Consider the following 8,263-nt stretch of genomic DNA (forward strand, 5'->3'; position numbering starts at 1 on the left):
CACAACTGAACGATTTCCTGCAAACTATCCACTATGCAGTGTCATTTTAGAATGTCAGTGCAGAGTAAAGTGTAGACTTCCCACATGTTAGTAGTCTATGGGCAGTCCAGAAGCAGTTAAGGAACCTGGGATTTTTTATTTTTGCTTTCATTTTTCCTCTTCTTCCAAAAGCAAATACTTTATTTATATTTAATTTATATTTATGACATTATTTATTATTCATTTCACCAGTCAATGTACGAGAAAAAAGGTAAAGAAAAAATCAAAGTGGGGTGAAGTGGGGAAAAAAATGGAATTCCGCCATTATTTGGGGGGTTTTGATTTTAGAGTGTTCATTATATGGTGAAAAGTACCTGTCCAAATTACAGCACCCTCCACACTTGTGGACCCTGTGCTAACATACAGGCACATATGTCATTTTGCGCTGAGGGGTTAATGTAGGTAGTACTATATTACAACACGGCGAGTGAAGTGTGGGTTTTAAATAAAAGAAAAAGGACTAGGAGACGAAAAGTAGCGCAATAGGGTTTTAGCAGATGATAATGGGAGAATATTAATGTGAAACCACTCACCTGATGTGGTTGCAAATTGCAACCTGACATAGGCACGTAATACAGCTGCTGCAGGACACCGGTCACAAATGTGCCCAGAGAAAATAAAAAGTAGGAAGGAGGTGTCATCAACTTAACCTAGGTTTTTGTCCTGATAAAGAGATCATGTGTGATCTTGAAACTTTTTAATAAAATCCATTGATTTTATCCTACTACTCAGTCCTTATCAGCAGCGCAGTTGATGACACCTCCTTCATACTTTTTGGTTTTAAATAAAGGTGCAGACAGATATTTTAGCTACTTTTTGAGATTACTTTAGGGTTATTCTTAAAAACATGATAAACAGTTTTTTTTTTATTTTATCCACTTTAAGAAACACTATTATAATCATGCTTCAGAAAACAAAGTCTGTATGACAATCTCTAGTATATGGTGCACATCTCATGTGCAATTCATTTTATACTTTACTCCCCAGGATTATATTAGCACAGTGATTATTTACTAAATGTATCCAAGATTTCTTAAGATGCTGGTAAGCAGGTTCACCTCAATGTTATTGTTAGGTTGGGCCCCACTTTACAGCTATAACATCATCCACTCAAAATACAGGTGCTTCTCACAAAATTAGAATATCATCAAAAAGTTAATTTATTTCAGTTCTTCAATACAAAAAGTGAAACTCATATACTATATAGAGTCATTACAAACAGAGTGATCTATTTCAAGTGTTTATTTCTGTTAATGTTGATTATGGTTTACAGCCAATGAAAACCCAAAAGTCATTATTTCAGTTAATTAAAATAGTTAACAAAAAAACACCTGCAAAGGCTTCCTAAGCATTTAAAAAGGTCCCTTAGTCTGTTTCAGTAGGCTCCACAATCATGATGAAGACTGCTGACTTGACAGATGTGCAGAAGGCAGTCATTGACACACTCCACAGGGAGGGTAAGCCACAAAAGGTCATTGCTAAAGAAGCTGGCTGTTCACAGATTGCTGTATCCAAGCAAATTAATGGAAAGTTGAGTGGAAAGAAAAAGTGTGGTAGAAAAAGGTGCACAAGCAACCGGGATAACCACAGCCTTGAAAAGGATTGTTAAGAAAAGGACATTCAAAAATTTGGGGGAGATTCACAGGGAGTGGGCTGCTGCTAGAGTCACTTATTCAAAAGCCACCACATACAGACGTATCCAGGACATGGGCTACAAGTGTCAGATTCCTTGTGTCAAGCCACTCATGACCAATAGACAGCACAAGAAGCATCTTACATGGGAAAAGGAGAAAAATAACTGGACTGTTGCTCAGTGGTCCAAGGTGTGGTTTTCAGTTGAAAGTAAATTTTATATATCATTTGGAAACCAAGGTCCCAGAGTCTGGATGAAGAGTGGAGAGACCACAATCCAAGCTGCTTGAGGTCTAGTGTGAAGTTTCCACAATCAGTGATGGTTTGGGGAGCCATGTCATCTGCTGGTGTAGGTCCAGTATGTTTTATCAAGATCAAAATCAGTGCAGCCATCTACTAGAAAATTTTAGAGAACTTCATGCTTCCCTCTGCAGACAAGCTTTTTGGAGGTGGAAATTTCATTCTCGAGCAGGACTTGGCAACTGTCCACACTGCCAAAAGTACCAATACCTATTTTAAAAACAACAGCATCACTGTGCTTGACTGGCCAGCAAACTCGCCTGACCTTAATCCTATAGAGAATCTATGGGGTATTGTCAAGAGGAAGATGAGAGACACCAAACCCAACAATGCAGATGAGCTGAAGGCTGCTATCAAAGCAATCTCGGCTTCCAAAACAACTCAGCAGTGCCACCGGCTGATCGCCTATATGCCACACCGCATTGATGCAGTAATTGATGTAAAAGGAGTCCCGACCAAGTATCGAGTGCATTAACAGAACATACATTTTAGTAGGCCAACATTTCAGATTTTAAAATAATTTTTCAAACTGGTGTTATAAAGTATTCTAATTTACTGAGATAATTACTTTTAGGTTTTCATTGGCTGAAAGCCATAATCATCAACCTTAACAGAAATAAACACTTGAAATAGATCACTCTGTTTGTAATGACTCTATATAATATATGAGTTTCAATTTTTGTATTGAAGAACTGAAATAAATTAACTTTTTTATGATATTCTAATTATTTGAGAAGCACCTGTATGTCTGTGGGCACTTATACCTGTCCAGCCAAAAATATAATTTGGCAGATCAGGCACTAATGATGGACAAGAAGATCTTCCTCAAATTACTCTCAAAAGTGTTTGATGGGGTTGGGGTCATTATTCTGTGCACTGTATTCATGTTTTAAACAAGTGAACCCATAACTTTATGAACCTCACTTTATGGATCATGCTTCACAGTCATTCTGGAACAGAAAAGAGCTTCTTTTTTTTAAAAAACTGATACCACAAAATGGGAAGAATACAATTAGTGTGGCATTAACCCTTTCCAGTCAAAGCCATTTTTTGTCTTTATAACAAACCATTTTTCTTTTCATTTTATAATTGTGATGTTTCAGGAGCCATGACTTTTTTCATTATTTTGGTAATCTTTAAGTATGAGAACTTGTTTTTTTGGGATAAGTTGTATTTTGTCAGTGGAATTATTTTGGGGAACCTATAACTTACTATTAACTCTTTATTCAGAGGAATATAAACAAAATAGCAATTCTGCCACTATTTTTTGGGGGGCATTTAAATTTAACTTTTTTTTACAGTGCTGCACAAATAAAGAGTTAACTTTATTCTATACATCAGAACGATGTTGGTGATAGTAAATTCACAATTCATGTTGTTTTATTTATTAGTTTTCCACAATAAATTCACACTTTGAAAAAAATCACCTGTTTTTGTGTCAACATATTCTGGTCAACATATTCTGAGATCCATAAGTTTTCCAATTTTCTGTCAGTGGAGCTGTATGAGAGCTTATTTTTTTGGCGCATAAAGCTGAAGTTTTCATTGGTACTATTTTGTGGTACGTGCAACTTTTGATCACATTTTATTACACTCTTTGGGAAGCAAATTAAACAAACAAAACAAGAATTCTAGATTTTGTTTGCTCAGTTTTTTAAAAAACAATCTCTGTTTATTTTGGGATAAATACGTTAACAATATGAAATTATACAGTTTTGTTTTACTACTTTTGCACAAAACAAAAAAAACGTTTGGGGGAGACAGCTGTGAGAGGGCTTGCTTTTTGCAGAGCAGATACATCTATATATATATATATATAATTGTCTAAGGGGTACTTAATAATAATAATAATAATAATAATTTTTATTTATATAGCGACAACAAATTCCGCAGCACTTTACAATTAAGCGGGGACATGTACAGACAATAAATTCAGTACAAGTTAAGACAATTTAAACAGTGACATTAGGGGTCAGGTCCCTGCTCGCAAGCTTACAATCTACAAGGAAATGGGGGGACACAATAGGTGAAAAGTGCTTGTTATTTCAGGTCTGGCAATTATAATAAATAGGGATTTTCATATAAAGCTGCATAATCTGGTCATCAGCCCGTGTGTTTAAGTGCAATAGTCAAGTATCAAGTGCAGTTATCATGTGCATGGAGGGTGTGGAGACAGATGATTAGTAGTGTGCAGATTCACATGCAGATAATATTTGGAAGGAGGGAACAGGACAAAGTTAGTTTACTGAGTAGTTGATGTGGTAGGCTTGTTTGAAGAGATGGGTTTTTAAAGCACGCTTGAATAGGTCGGGGCTGGGTATCAGTCTGATTGTCTGGGGAAGTGCATTCCAGAGAGTTGGCGCAGCACGAGAGAAGTCTTGGAGACGGAGGTGCGAGGTTTGGATTACGGGGGATGTTAGTCTTAGGTCATTTGTAGAACGGATGACACGTGTAGGGCGATAGACGGAGATGAGAGAGGAGATATAAGGCGGTGCAGAACAGTGGAGAGCTTTGTGGGTGAGAGAGATGAGTTTATACTGGACCCTGTAGCGAATTGGTAGCCAGTGTAATGACTGGCACAAGATGGAGGCATCGGTGAAGCGGCTGGACAGAAATATGACCCTGGCTGCCATATTCAAGATGGATTGGAGAGGAGAAAGTTTGGAAAGAGGGAGACCGATCAGAAGAGAGTTGCAGTAGTCCAGATGAGAATGAATAAGAGCAACAGTAAGAGTCTTAGCAGTTTCAAAGGTGAGAAAAGGTCGGATTCTGGAGAGTCTTTCTGTCGGCAACTTCCGTAATGGAAATCCCGCATCGCTGATTGGTCTCGCCAGCTGCCTGTCATGGCTGCCGCGACCAATCAGCAACGGGCACAGTCCGATTAGTTCCTCCCCTACTTCCCACAGTCAGTGCCCAGCGCCCGCTCCGTAATCCCCTCCAGTCACCATCCCCTACTCCACTGCAGTCAGTGGCCGGCGCCCGCTCCGTAATCCCCTCCAGTCACCGTCCCCTGCTCCCCTGCAGTGAGTGCCCGGCGCCCGCTCCGTAATCCCCTCCAGTCACCGTCCCCTATTCCCCTGCATTCAGTGCCCGGCGCCCGCTCCGTAATCCCCTCCAGTCACCGCTCACACAGGGTTAATGCCAGCGGTAACGGGCCGCGGGTACCACACTCCGTTACCGCTGCTATTAACCCTGTGTGTCCCCAACTTTTTTACTATTGATGCTGCCTATGCAGCATAGAAAGTAAAAAGATGTAATGTTAAAAATAATAAAAAAACAAAAAAACCTGCTATGCTCACCTTCTGTTGTCCGACGATGCGCTTGCACCGGCAATCTTCCATTCCCAGAGATGCATTGCGAAATTACCCAGAAGACTTAGTGGTCTCACGAGACTGCTAAGTCATCTGGGTAATTTCGCAATGCATCCTGGGAACGGAAGATGGCGGCAGCCGCGCGTGCATCTCCAGAGTTTCGCTGGATCCCAGTATATAACTATTTTTTATTTTAATTTTTTTTTTTTTTTAACAGGGATATGGTGCCCACACTGCTAAATACTGCGTGGGCAGTGTTATATACCGCATGGCTACTATATACTACATGGGCAGTGTTATATACTCCGTGGGCTGTGTGATATACTCCGTGGGCTGTGTGATACACTCCGTGGGCTGTGCTATATACTACGTGCCCTGTGTAATATGTTACGTGGGCTGTGTTATATACTGCGTCGCCTGTGTTACATACTGCGTGGCTGCTATATACTGCGTCGCCTGTGTTATATACTGCGTGGCTGCTATATACTGCGTGGGCTGTGTTATATAGTGTGTGGGCTGTGTTATATAGTACGTGGGCTGTGTTATATACTCCGTGGGCTGTGTGATATACTGCATGGGCTGTGCTATATACTACGTGCCCTGTGTTATATATTGCGTGGCCTGTGTTATATACAAGTCCTAGCTTTTTGCAGGTACACATGATGTAAAGATAACTCTAATTAATTTTTAGGTAGGCTGTATGCAAAAAACAAAACAATAATGCCATACAGTGTACATCTTGCCACATGTATGCAATCCTTGAGCAGTCGGTCGAGGGTGCAAACTGCTGCGCGAGATGTGAGCACGTTGAGCATTTGGAAGCCCAGATACTGGATCTAAATATGCAGCTGGCAACACTGAGATCCATTGACAATATGGAAAGGAGTCTTCTGCTCAATGAGCAGACGCTCAATGAGATAGATGAGGGGGGATGCTAGGATGGAGCTGCAGGACAGTGAGGCAGCAAGCTGGGTGACAGTTAGAAAGCGGGGTACTGGGCGTTCCCGGAAGTGGATGGAGTAGGACGCATGGTGCTGAGTTCTGCTCTCTGTCAGCCCTAAAATAACATTTTTTTATCTGAAAAGGCAGCCCCAGGACCATAAATTATGGTCAGAAAAACCGCTCAGCGTGCACAGACAAGAATGATGACACTTAATGCCAGCACCGTGACCCAGGGACCGCTGGATGTTTATTTACAGCCAGACACCTCAGCCTCAGCAGCTGCCCACGGAGCAATGGCGCCCAAGGCCACTATACAGGAACAAGAGGGCAGGGCGAGATCCCTGGAGCATTAGAGGGGAACCAGATGGAATTATGCACAATGGTGAGTGAAGTTTCCCCTGAGACACTGGAGGGTCGTGTGGATGTGAGACAGGAGCAGAAGAGTCTGCAGCTCCCCTCATGTCCACCCCTGCCCCCCTCCCTAAGTTACACATGCAAAAGGAACTTTCCAAGCAGAGCTGTGTACTAGATCAGCCTGCAGCAAAGGAGACATCTCCCATCCCAGAGCCAGGTCAGGGCTCTAACTACAGGCAAGATCCATATATAGCAGATTCAGAAGGAAATAAGGCTGATATATCAAGTACTCCCTGCCTGTCTCAATTTGCTAGTAATACAGACCAGGAATTCTCTTCAGACTCTGAGTTTACAGCACCTGATGATGCTCATGATAAATGGAGCTCATATATGAAACAACTTCCCACAAAAGCAGATTTTAAATTGCTTATAGCTGAAGTGCGTGGTGCATGCAGAGTAGAGATTGCGACTGTAAGGAGGGATATTCACCTTATTTCACACAGAGTTGAGACCCTAGAAGATGACCATGATCTAACCCGTACATATATTTCTCAGCTCCATTCCACGGTTATGGGGCAGCATGAAGCAATTTGTGACTATCAAAGACACCTGGAGGATTTGGACAATAGTGGTCGCAGACATAATATTAGGGTTCATGGCTTGCCAGAACCTCACGGTGAGGAAAATCTTCCTAAGATTTTACAGAATATTTTTAACAAAATAATGGACGCTCCTCCTGCTCAACAGATCAAACTTGATAGGGCACATAGAGCACTACGTCCTAAAGGATCATCTCCACTGCCCCGTGATATCATATGCTGTGTCACAGATTATGGACTAAAGGAAGAAATAATGTTCCATGCCAGGAGAAAACGGAGCATTGAGTTTGAGGGAAATCAACTCCAGATTCTGCCAGACCTCTCCTGGATCACTCTGCAAAGGAGGCGTCTGCTACGTCCTCTTCTAACAATATTGAAAGATAACCAAATCATGTACAGATGGGGGTTCCCATTCAGCCTTACAGCCAGAAGAAATGGCCGCTCAACCACCCTTAGAGTTGCAGCTGACCTGCACCAGTTTTGCTCAGCCTTAGAAATTCCGGTCCCAAAACTACCAAACTGGGAACTTAGCCCCCTGCTCCACCGCAGTCCCCAGCTTGGCAGCAAGTTTCAGCTAAAAAACGGCGAGCTTCCTCCCGGTCCTATCTCAGGAGAAAAACCACCACCCTTCTAGGCGCTGATGGAAAATTAAGAGGATTATTTTGCCGTGTCGTCAACATGAACAGACCCTGGGACTTGCACTACGGATTATCTTATATCTACAGAAATATGACAGCATAAAATAATGCTGCCTCAACTGCAAGCTGGCAGGGAGTGCAAGAAGGCACTCTAACGGCTCAGACTACTTGAAATCTCCAGAATCTTCTAGTTTGTTTTTATCCCCCCTGCTTTTTACCCCGTATTAACATTTCCACTTTCCTGATGTCAGTTCGGGCGTCAGAGAAGGAATATGGTCAATGTGGGATTTTGACCACGGTTCAAAAAGTAATCAGGCTCTGGACTTGTTTTTGGAGTCTAATTTCGAATGGGGTCACACTTGGTAACGTGACCAAGTGTTTGTTTGTTCCCTACCTTCCCTTCTCCCTGCTCCCTTCTTGTCTTCCTTCTTTTCTTTTTCTTCTCCTA

Source organism: Ranitomeya imitator, chromosome 4 (assembly GCF_032444005.1).
Source record: "Ranitomeya imitator isolate aRanImi1 chromosome 4, aRanImi1.pri, whole genome shotgun sequence".
NCBI classification, from domain to species: domain Eukaryota; kingdom Metazoa; phylum Chordata; class Amphibia; order Anura; family Dendrobatidae; genus Ranitomeya; species Ranitomeya imitator.